The following is a 12,752-nucleotide window of genomic DNA, read 5'->3' as shown; positions in this document are numbered from 1 at the left end:
TTTTTTGTTTTCATCCGGAAAATATAGTTTAGGTAGGTTCTTACATAATAGTTTTATTTTTTTATTTGTGTTTGGTCTGTTTTATCAAACTGGTATTCTATGTCATTCTTTAATTTTTGTTGTAATGGTTTTAAATTCTCTGCTAATTTTGGTATGTATTCTCTTACTTGGTTTACTAGTCCTAGAAATGATTGTAATTTCTTTTTCGTATCTAGTTGTTCATTTGAGTTAATTATTTTTTGTACTATATGTGTTTGCATCTTTATTCCTTTTTATCTATTTGTATTCCTAAGAATTCTATTTACTTTTTCATTATATCTGCTTTCTTTTTACTTAGGCTTATACCTGAGTATTCTATGATATGTATAAATTTTTCTAATAACCTTATATGTTCATCTTGTGTTTTAGAATATAATAGTGCTACTACTCACCTCATAGTTCCAGCTTACTAGAGCCTGACCTGCAATTTTAGGCATAGTCCACCTTATGCCTCTGAAACTAGTAAACAATTTCCATAGTTGGCTAACCACTTTACAGTGTAAAAATAGATGGTTGATTGTCTCTGCCTTTTGCTAACAAAAAAAAGCATCTTGGACACATTTGTATGCCCCTCTTCACGAGGTTTTCTTGAGTTAGAGCAACCTCTTTCACTACCAGCCAAGTGAAGACTACCACTTCGTAGGGAATTTTCACTTTCCATATAAGCTTCAAGGGTAAGAAACTGATTTGAGACCCCATCTGATTCAAACTCTTATAAGTAGAGCCGACTCTTTTCTTCTTCAAATTTCTTCTTCCTCTGTATCTTTCTCCTTCTTCTTCTTCAGACTTCAGAATTACTTCTACCTCTATTTTGTCTTCATTGAAGTTCTAGAATTTTGGTATGTACTATCTATTTCAGTTTTCAAATTGAAATATTTGTGAATTAGTTATTGCTATTGAGATTTTGATTATTTATATATACAATTAATTTTGGTATTAAATGGCGCTGCACTTCAGAAAGGCAAGCGCCTTGCCACTCACCTTGCCTTATGGAGAGGCAGACCCTTGTCGCCTTTTGCCGTCCAAAACTGATGTATAGATATTGATATTTACCCGCCTCTACAGGAGGTGGGTGGGGATCAAGAGAAGGAAGGCCGTCCAAAACTGATGTATAGATATTGATATTTACCCGCCTCTACGGGAGGTGGGTGGGGATCAAGAGAAGGAAGGCCGGGCATGGCTCTTTCAATTCGGCAAAATGGATGGCATGTAGCAATTTCGGTCAGATTAAGAACTTAAATCAAAATACTTAATAGCATGGCAATACATTCATACAAAACTTCTACCCTGAGCACACACAATCGAAATCAATGAGTGGACTTGAAATCATAGATCCATTTTGTGATCCACACGACTCAAACAAGAATCCTATATATTACCCACCCAGTGTTGTTTTGATTGAATTTCAAAGATTTTTAATCCCTTAACTTTCTTAAAGTGGAGCACTTTTGGTCTCCCTAACATAACAATGATAAATCAAACAGCAAGAACAAACTTTTTAACAGATTTCAACTAACAATGCTATCTCTTTCTCGATTGATGCACATTTTATTTCTTCTTGCCTTCTTCATTTCTTACGATTAATATAGTAGTAGCTATTTATATAAGAAGACAATACTTCAGAACACAACAATATGTCCCACTCGAAAATAGTAATCATCTTTCCTTGAAGGGCAATAAAATGGCCTAAGGTGCGACAACACAACCTCAGAAAATGAGAATGAGTTTGTCTGATGGGTTTTATATTTTACAAGTCACATGGGTTTAAAACCGTTACTTTTAAACGAGTTCTGTTAAGGAGATCAAAAATCACTTAAGCAAGGTTAAGGATTAAAAGTGCTCAGGTTATTTTTGAAAGACGAAAAATGAACCTACTCCCCTAGGGATAATTTTAGCCCAAAACTCAAATTATTTGGTCTGTTGTTTTATTACTTGTACCTCACACACAAACTATTAAGACAAATTCCAAACATTTCCCAAAAGCAGCAAGTTTTGATAGAAGTTTTAACTTGCATAGACTTAGGGTTTAGTTGATGGGTTTCAAGTAAGAACATGTTAAACTCATTGAAAAGGGGATTCAACTTATAACAGGTGCTGAAGCAAACTACTGGATCAATTAACAAATTAACACAAAATCGCACCAGATAAACAGTAACGAAAGCAAGTAACCGATCTCGAAGTAATCAAAAGTCATATCTAAAGCTAACTCAAGGAAAAATAGTTAAAGTGAAGAGAAAAACCTTAAGACCATCAACAGAGAGAAGACCACTGAGGATACATTCCTTGAGACCAGTACCAAGCACAATAACATCATACTCTTCATCCATCTTTTTCTTACATGGAAAATTCGATCTATGTTCTTACACATATCAGCGCCAAAGAGAGGAGTAGAGTTATAAAATGGTAGGAGATGAAAACAAGTATTGCTTTGATGATGATTGATGATGAAACGCCAGCAAAATTATGTCAACCTCTTTGATTTATTTAGTCAAAAAAAAATGTTGAAATGTCTTAATATAGTGTGTGTATTGCAATGTTGAAAGTGTGAAATTTGTGTACAGCTTGTGCTTACTATGGATGAGGTATACCAACTCATACTTGTACGAGTGTATATTTATATTAATTTTAATGTGATATATGGGACCTATGTCAATTCAACTTTTCCTCAATCATTTTTTTTCTCTTTCCTCACTTTACTCTTTCATGTTTTGTTTCATTTTCTATCATTTTGGTAGTCTCTATTTTGAAATCAATTTTATTACTACCTCATTTTCATTTTTGCTTACCAAAAAAATATTTTTTTCTTTTCTCTTATATATTTTATCAAATAAAAAATATATCTTGTTTTTTAATCTTATTTTATCACTAAATAAATGCATACGATATTAATATTCAAACTTAATATTTTAAAACATAACTAATAAGACTAATTTAATAAAATAAACCTCTAATAAAATGCAAGTGAATTTATATATAAAATAAATAGTGGAGCACATATTATTAAATTATATATTATTGGCATAGAAAATATGAGTGTTACGATGATTATTATTATTATTATTATTATTATTATTATTATTATTATTATTATTATTATTATTATTATTATTATTATTATTATTATTATTATTATTATTATTATTATTATTATTATTATTATTATTATTATTATTATTATTATTATTATTATTATTATTATTATTATTATTATTATTATTATTATTATTATTATTATTATTATTATTATTATTATTATTATTATTATTATTATTATTATTATTATTATTATTATTATTATTATTATTATTATTATTATTATTATTATTATTATTATTATTATTATTATTATTATTATTATTATTATTATTATTATTATTATTATTATTATTATTATTATTATTATTATTATTATTATTATTATTATTATTATTATTATTATTATTATTATTATTATTATTATTATTATTATTATTATTATTATTATTATTATTATTATTATTATTATTATTATTATTATTATTATTATTATTGGGTATTTGGCTATAAATTCTAAATATATATTTTTAGTTGCAATTTATGGAGTTGGCATTAAAGTAGAAGTTGTGTTGGTTATATATTTTGTAATGAATATTTAAAATGATGTTCTTTTTTTAATGTACTTAGATACAATTTTAAAAGTGAACAATGAGTTTAAAAATAGATTATTAGATGTTCAAGTTTTTTAATATAACTTCAAATATAATAAAAGAATTATATTTCAAATTTTGATGGCCAAACATCTATTTTAAAAATAAATTGAAATATTATTACGAAAAAAATGAATATTTTTGATGTTGGAATGGATCCTAAAACTAGAAGTTGAAAAATATATGAGACATAAGTATGATTTTTTTTAAAGTACGATAAATGAAAAAATAATAGAAAAAGAAACAAAAAGGATTTTAATAGACAATTTTCAAATAATAATAATAATAATAATAATAACACTCATATTTTCTATGCCAATAATATATAATTTAATAATATGTGTTCCACTATTTATTTTATATATAAATTCACTTGCATTTTATTAGAGGTTTATTTTATTAAATTAGTCTTATTAGTTATGTTTTAAAATATTAAGTTTGAATATTAATATCTTATGCCATTTATTTAGTGATAAAATATATTAAAAAATAATATATATTTTTTATTTGATAAAATATATAAAAGAAAAGAAAAAATTATTTTTATGGTAAGCAAAAATGAAAATGAGGTAGTAATAAAATTGGTTTCAAAATAGATACTACCAAAAAGGCAGAAAATGAAACAAAACATGAAAAAGAAAAGTGAGGAAAGAGAAAAAAATGGTTGAGGAAAAGCTGAATTGACATTGTAGGTCTCATATATCACATTAAAATTAATATAAAGATACCCTCATACAAGTATGAGTTGGTATACTTCATCCATAGTAAAAAATTTCGCCATTCATTGTCTCGTGTACATGGCCTATAAAAAGGTTTATTACTTTATTTGAAGGGATAATCAAGAAGTGATATATAGATATAGTACATTCTCTCTTTCTTGTTCTTCCTTTTAGTTTTATTACCTTATTTATTTTATAACACATTATCACCAGGAGACTCTGTTAACTTGAGCTATTCTAAATAGGTAAAAAGGGTAAGGATTTTATTTTTCTAAAAATGTCTAATATTTCTAAACTTGAATATGTTACCTTGGATATATCGGGTAAAGGATACTGGTCATGGATACTAGACGTTGAAATCCACTTGGATGCGGTGGGTTTGGGAGACACCATCAAAGGTAATAATCAGGCATCTAATCATTATTATCCATCTTATGTAGGGATTCAACATTATCTTCAAAGATAAAGTTTGCTTCTGGATTATTATCACCTTTTTTTCAAGGATGCTTGATAGAGTTGAATGAGACGCTTAGATGATCGACAGGTACGTGACCAGTGCCCCATTCTTCCACAAGCGTATCATGATTGGTTCAATCTGAGATTACTAGACTTTAAAAGTATAACTGAATATAATTCTTCCATGTATAGAATTATATCACAGTTAAATTTATGCGGAGAAGATGTCACTACATGCTAAGCTTGAGAAAACATACTCCACATTTCCTCCCGCGAATATGCTCCTACAGCAATATCGAGAAATGGATTTTAAAAAAATATTCGGAATTACTTTCACATATTCTTATTGCTGAACAACATAACAACTTATTGATGAAAAATCATGAAAGTAGACATGTTGGTTCTATGCCACTCCCTGAAGTGAATTAGGCAAATTATCACCAGCGAGAAAGAGGTTGTGGCTCCGATCATGGTCGTAAAATAAATTATAATCATGATGGTTGTCTTGCACCAAAAAATGACCAACAGTATAAATGGAAGGATGAAAAACAAGAAGTGATGCAAAAGAAAATTTTAGAAAGTGTATGTCATAGATGTGGAGGAATGGGGCATTGGTCACGTACCTGACGATCATCTAAGTGTCTTGTTCATCTCTATCAGGCATCCTTGAAAAAGGGTAATAATAATTCAGAAGCAAACTTTATCTCTGAAGATAATGTTGAGCCCATACATAAGATGGATAATAATGTAGAAATAAATTTCATTTTGAAAATAATGTTGAGCCTATGCATCTGGATGTAGCTTATTTCTTGAAGGAAAAACGATTAGTGAAGAGATTGCGATAATCTAGATAGTTTCATTTTCTGTTTGTTTGTACTAGTTGGTATGTTTATGTTTTTCTAATCCCTGTAAATAAATAATATTTGTATAAATAGCCCTATTAAATAGTAATATTTTACTTTGTTTATATCTTTTTTGAAGAAAATATGGATATGCCCCAAATTTCGTTTGGATCAATAGTCAATCATGAGAATATTTGTGTAGCTAACAGTGGAACAACACATGCCATATTTAAAGATGAGAAATACTTTTCTTACTTGGTTAGAAGAAAATCAAATGTTACTACAATTTCTGGTAATTTAAAATTGATGGAAGGCTCCGAAAGAGCTACTATATTTCTGCCTAAGGGGACAAAACTTGTTATAGAAGATGTGTTGTTCTCTTCTAAATCCTCAAGAAACTTGGTAAGTTTCAAAGATATCCATCGAAATGAATATCATATTGAAACACTAAATGAAATGAATATTGAATACCTTGGTATAACAAAAAATGTCTCAGGCCAGAATGTGTTTTTGAGAAATTACCAACATTATCTTTTGACTTATATTATGCAGAAATTAGTACAATCGAAGCACATTAGATCGTAAACCAGAAGTTTACTAATTTAAATGTGTTTGTGCTATGGCATGACAAAATAGGTCATCTTGGATCAATAATGATGAGACGAATTCTTGAAAATTCAACTGAACAACCATTAAAGAACCTGAAGATTCTTATAAATGATGAATTTTCATGTGCTACTTGTTATCAAGGTAAGTTAATTGTCAGACCATCATCATTGAAAATTGACATCAAATCCCCTAGTTTTTTTAGAACATATACATGGGGATATATGTGGACCTATTCACCCACCTTGTGTATTGTTTAGATATTTCATAGTCCTCATAGACGTATCTCCAAGATGGTCTCATGTGTGCCTTTTATCATCTCACAACCTGAAATTTGCGAAGTTATTCGCACAAATAATAAGATTAAGGGAGAAATTCCCAGATTATCATATTAAGGTCATTCGCCTTGATAATGCTGGAGAATTTACATCCCAAGCTTTTGATGATTATTGCTTATCAATTGGGATAAGAATTGAACATCATGTTGCTCATGTTCATACTCAAAATGGCCTTGCAAAGTCATTTATTAAGCGCTTACAATTCATAACAAGACCACTACTTATGAAAATGAAATTGCCCACTACCGTATGGGGTCATGCTATGTTACATGTAGAAGCACTCGTTCGTCTTAGACCGAATAATTATAATAAATACTCTCTGTCACAATTAGTATTTGATCATGAGCCAAATATAGCTCATCTACGAATCTTTGATTGTGTTATATACGTGTCCATAGCACCACCAGAACGTACTAAGATGGGCCTTCAACAAACGTTAGGCATATACGTTGGGTTTGACTCACCCTCCATAATTTGCTACCTTGAACCATTGACAGGAGATTTATTCATTACTTGATTTGCATATTATCAGTTTGATGAAATAAATTTTCCGCAATTATGGGGGGATGAATTTAAAAGAGAAATTGCATAGGAAATTTCATCATTATCTCATTTTGACCCACATTCCCCTATGTGTGAAAAAGAGGTCCAGAAGATCATTCATTTGCAAAACATAGCAAATCAAATGCCAGACGTATTCTGATTTGAAAAGGATAACAAAGTCACATATTCTTGCAGTGAATGTGCCTATCCGGATTGACGTCCTGAAAGGACCATCTACAAGTGTCATGACTTATGAATCCCAAACACGCCTGAAGCGTGGTAGACCATTGGGTTCAAAAGACAAAATCCTAGAAAAAGAAGCGCAAAAAATAATAAAAATGACATTATAAAAGGGTCTCATGAAGAAATTCAATATCTTATTAATCCTGATATTCCTGAAGTGATCAGTAAATTTGAGACTCAAGTGAATGAAGAACTAAGTTCTTCAGGTGATGGGATAAATTTAGATCGATCAAAAATTATAATGGATAATGTTTTCACATATAATGTTGCACTTAATCTTATGCAAGACAGTGAAGATCTTGAGCCTAAATCTATCAAGGAATGTCGAGGATGATGTGATTGGCCAAAATGGCAAGAGGTAATTCAATCAGAATTAGACTCACTTGCTAAACGTGAGGTTTTTGGACCTGTAGCCCAAACCCCAAATGGTGTAAAATCGGTTCGGTATAAATGGGTTTCCGTATGAAAGAAAAATGAGAGAAATAAAATTATAAGGTACAAGGCACACCTTGTTGCACAAGGATTCTCTTAAAGACCCGACATCGACTATGGAGAAACATATTCATCCGTTATGGATGCAATAACTTTTCGATACCTCATCGATTTAGTTGTACATGAAAATATTAAAATACATCTAATGGATGTGGTTACAACTTATCTTAATGGTTCACTTAATAATGAAATTTATATGAAAATTCCTAAAGGACTTCAAATGCTTGAAGCATATAGTTCAAAATCTCGAGAAATGTTCCCAATCAGATTACAATGGTCTTTGTATGGTCTGAAGTAATCAGGATGTATGTGGTATAATCGACTTAATGAGTACTTGAAAAATAAAGAATATATAAATAATGTCATTTGTCCTTGTATTTTTATTAAGAAAACGACATCAAAATTCGTTATACTTGCCATTTATGTTGATGACATAAATCTCATTGGAACCCTTGAAGAGGTTCAAAAGGCAATTGAACATCTAAAGAAAGAATTTGAGATGAAAAACCTTGAAAAGATAAAACTTTGTTTTGGTCTACAAATTGAATATTTAGCATACGGGGTCTTCATCCATCAATCTGCCTATACTGAGAAAATTTCGAAATGATTTTACATGGACAAAGCACATTCATTAAATACTCAAATGGTTGTTCGATCACTTGAAGTGAGTAAAGATCCATTTCGACCTCAAGAAGAGAATGAGGGACCTCGTGGTCTTAAAGTACCATATCTTAGTGCAATTGGTACACTTAGGTATTTTTTTAATCCTATGAGACCTGACAGAGCTTTTTTTGTTAATTTGTTAGCAAGATATAGTTCTTCCCCTACACGAAGACATTGAAATGGAGTTAAATATATATTGTGATATCTAAATGGGACCAGTGATATGGGTATGTTTTATACTAACAAAGATAGTTGCAGATCTTGTTAGTCATGCACATGCAAGTTATTTATCTGACCCACATAAAGCTCGATGTCTAACAGGCTATCTATTCACATACGGAGGTACTGATATATCATGGCGATCTACGAAGTATCCCATTTTTGCTACTTCTTCAAATCATGTTGAGATAATAGTTAATTCATGAAGTAAGTAAAGAATGTGTATGGTTGAGATCAATGATGCATTTCATCAAAGAAAGATGTGGTTTGAAGTGCGATGCCAAGGTATCCACAGTGCTCTTTGAAGAAAATGTTGCATGCAAAGCTCAATTAAGAGGAGGCTTCATAAAAGGAGATAGAACGAAACACATTTCACCAAAATTATTCTTCACACATGATCTCCTGAAGTGATATTGATGTACAACAAATTTGTTCAAGTGATAATCCAGCAACTTGATTCACCAAATTTTTACCGGTCTCAACTCTTTGAGAAGATGGTACACAAAATTGGAATGCAAAAACTTAACAATATAAATCGTGGTCTTCATCAGGGGGAGTAAAATACACGATGTACTCTTTTTTCCTTAGTCTAGCTTTCGTCCTATTGAATTTTCCTAGCAAGGTTTTTAATGAGGCAACAAGAAAATGCGTATTTAAAAATATATATACTATGTTTCCTTCGCTAAAGTTTCTTTAGTTAGATTTTATTAAGGCATGGACATCCAAGGGGGAGTGTTGTGAACATGTGGATGTCTTAATATAGTATGCGGATAGTGTGTGTATTACAATGTTGAAAGTGTGAAATTTGTGCACAACCTGTGCAAAGTAATGGATGGCTTGTGTATGATATTCATTGTCTCGTGTACATGGCGTATAAAAAGGCTTATTGTTTCATTTGAAAGGATAACCAAGAAGTAATAGATATAGTACATTCTCTCGCTATTGTTCTTCCTTTTAGTTTTATTACGTTATTTATTTTATAACAGAAAGTGATTTTTATAATTTATTTATTTATATAGAATTATTATTATTATTATTATTATTGTTATTATTGTTATTATTGTTATTATTGTTATTATTGTTATTATTGTTATTATTGTTATTATTGTTATTATTGTTATTATTGTTATTATTGTTATTATTGTTATTATTGTTATTATTGTTATTATTGTTATTATTGTTATTATTGTTATTATTGTTATTATTGTTATTATTATTATGTAATTGCTGATGATCATAATTTCTAGGTTGTGATTTTCACTTTTATGATATAGTTATATTCGCATTTCCTCTATCTCTTTATTGATGTTCTACAACCCTATATCTTTCATGTTTATGACATTCATTGAGTTACTAAATGTATTTTTATAGATAGAGATCTTGAAATTGTGTCAATTCTTGAAGAGTACAGTTGGGATACACTTGAAATATATGATGGAAAACTTTCTTTTGTTCTCTACATTTCTTGTCTACTTTTTGTTTCAAATTGTTACTTGTTAACACAAATATGAAAGGAAGAAGATGTACGTTATGCAGAGGCAAATGCTACGATACACAATTATATTGTTGTGTTCTATTATTCACACATGCTGGTATACAAGTAGCCCTATATTAATAGATACAAGCTAAGGTAGACATATAATTACATAAGGAGACTTATTGCCTAGTCATTATTTATAGAATTCTTGTTAGACTGGGCTCAACTGGATGTCTCTCAATATTACTTTTAGCTTAGTTTTGCAACACTTTGTCGACACGAAACTTTAATCGATTCCAATATTATTTGCAAGCGGTGTTTCACTTTCACGCCCCAAATAAGAAGAGGCGCGACTAGCACCCAAAGCCCCAAAAGGTTAAGTGAACCGAAATTGAGGATATTTCTAATAAACATGTTGGATGTCCTGAGGCCCAAGAGGTCTCTAAGTATAGCAATCAGAAAACACTAACAACACAACAATAAGTAAACAACTCAAGGCCGATAAGGCCAAATTCAGAAAATATTCAACAAATTAGAAAGTCGATAAAGTCGAACTCGGAGATAGTAAATATAAAAGCAAGATCAACAAGCAGAATATCATAGTAAACCGCTAATAACAAGCCCAACAAGGTCATACTTAATACAAGTATATACCACACGTCTACAAGCCTTTACAATAAATGAAATAACGTATAGTCGGGACAAGGCCTCGACCTACGTGTCAACTGTACATATTTATAATTTGACTCAAAATATTTGTCTCAACGCATTAAAAAAGAATGGATTTTACCAATCAAAAGCTTAAAATAGCAGCCTCCTACTGAAGACGTGAATTCGGACCTCTATTTGAACCTACAACACGAAATGCAACGGCTTCACACAATGAAGGCATCTGTATGAATAAAATATACATGGTACGCAAGACATGAAAATTATCATATATATTATTGAGCTAAAAGATAAGAATAGAGTCAGTGTCACATTGGCCTAATAACCTAAAATTTAACTCGGTGGTGTAAATGTATAACATCGCACAATTGATAATAGAATCAGTGGTGTATATATGTAATGTCGCTCAATCGACAATATATTTGGTGGTACATGCATATATATGTTGTATAAGGTCATCTCATGCCTGCTAATAGCGGAATGATGTATACATCCCTACTTTTTATATATATAAATTAAATATTGTGACTCGAAAGTTCTCTATATATGAGTAACACTTGTTTAACTCATATTGTACTTATAGACTCAATGAAGATCATGAATAGGGTTATAAATTCTCGATATGACGTTTGATAAGTTATTTAAGAGATCAATAAAATAATAACTCAAAAATATTTTGATACATACTCTTTATGAATATAATTTTCTCAAAACTCGACTAAAATTATGAAAATTTGACAACCAAGATTTATTCTAACTTGCATCAAGGATCGATGAGGTATTGATGTGTCGACTTTAGACGGAAATTTAATGTTTTTAATAATGAATTAATGTTAGTTCTTAAACAACTATAGTGTGTTTTAATAGTTTTCTACTTTGTAAGATAGAAAATCAGTCAAAGCGGGAAAGAAAGTAAAATGAAACTAAGTGTTGATAAAAGAGAGCCCTGACGATAGGATAGATGAACCTTCACACCCATAGCGGGCCGTCAAGCCGAACGTTAGAAGCTAACAAAAGCTATGTCAAAATAGGAGTTTTGACGGTCCATCTAACAGACAATCACACCAGCGATGGATCGTCAGGCAAATTGTCAATAAGAGGTTTTCAATTCAAGTTCTGATGAGGCACGACAACACCAATAACGGATTGTCACACTGTAACAACTTCAGCTAACTTTCCAATAGAAGTTAGTAGTGGAAGGAGTATTAGTTAATATAGGAGATGCGGAAGGAGTGAATTGCAAATAATAAAGTGCCTGGATTAAAAGTAGCTAAATGAAGTTCAACGTCTGAGATTAGTCGAGAGGTTATCATATACACGTTGAGGGAAAGAGTGGAGACGTGAAAAGAAACTGGTATACTATAATTCTCAACTTCTTCCTTGCCTCTTCTCTCTTCTTTTCAACAATGTTCTAAACCTGTCTTCTTCTTATTTCATTTCAGATTGAGATCAAAGATCTTCATCTATGCTATCTTTATTTAGTTCTGTTTCAATTCTATAATTTAGCTCAATTTATTCTTAGATTGTTAGTTTCAATTTCAGATAATCGAAAACTGTTCCACAATTATTGACTGTGTTCTAGTTTAGTTATTGTTCTATTGAATTTCGAGTTAAATTCATAACAATTGGTATTAGAGCCACTGCTTCCACAACTGTTGTTGGTCACTTATGGCTGAAGGCACTCGAATGCGAAGTACGGATGAGAAGTTAGCCCAACATGATGAACTGTTGCTTGAACTCCGGAATGGACAACATACTTT

General features: G+C 30.5%; 1 pseudogene; it reads right to left on the bottom strand.

The window, feature by feature from the left end:
* The window catches only part of LOC102587250 (guanosine nucleotide diphosphate dissociation inhibitor 2-like), a 21,875-nt pseudogene extending 19,355 nt beyond the window's left edge, over positions 1 to 2,520 (bottom strand).
* Positions 2,521 to 12,752: the final 10,232 nt, after the last annotated feature.

Source organism: Solanum tuberosum, unplaced genomic scaffold (genome assembly GCF_000226075.1).
Source record: "Solanum tuberosum cultivar DM 1-3 516 R44 unplaced genomic scaffold, SolTub_3.0 scf00056, whole genome shotgun sequence".
Classification (NCBI taxonomy): Eukaryota; Viridiplantae; Streptophyta; class Magnoliopsida; order Solanales; family Solanaceae; genus Solanum; species Solanum tuberosum.
The sequence above is the reverse complement of the archived record's forward strand: the minus strand, read 5'-3'. Positions and strand labels throughout refer to the sequence as shown.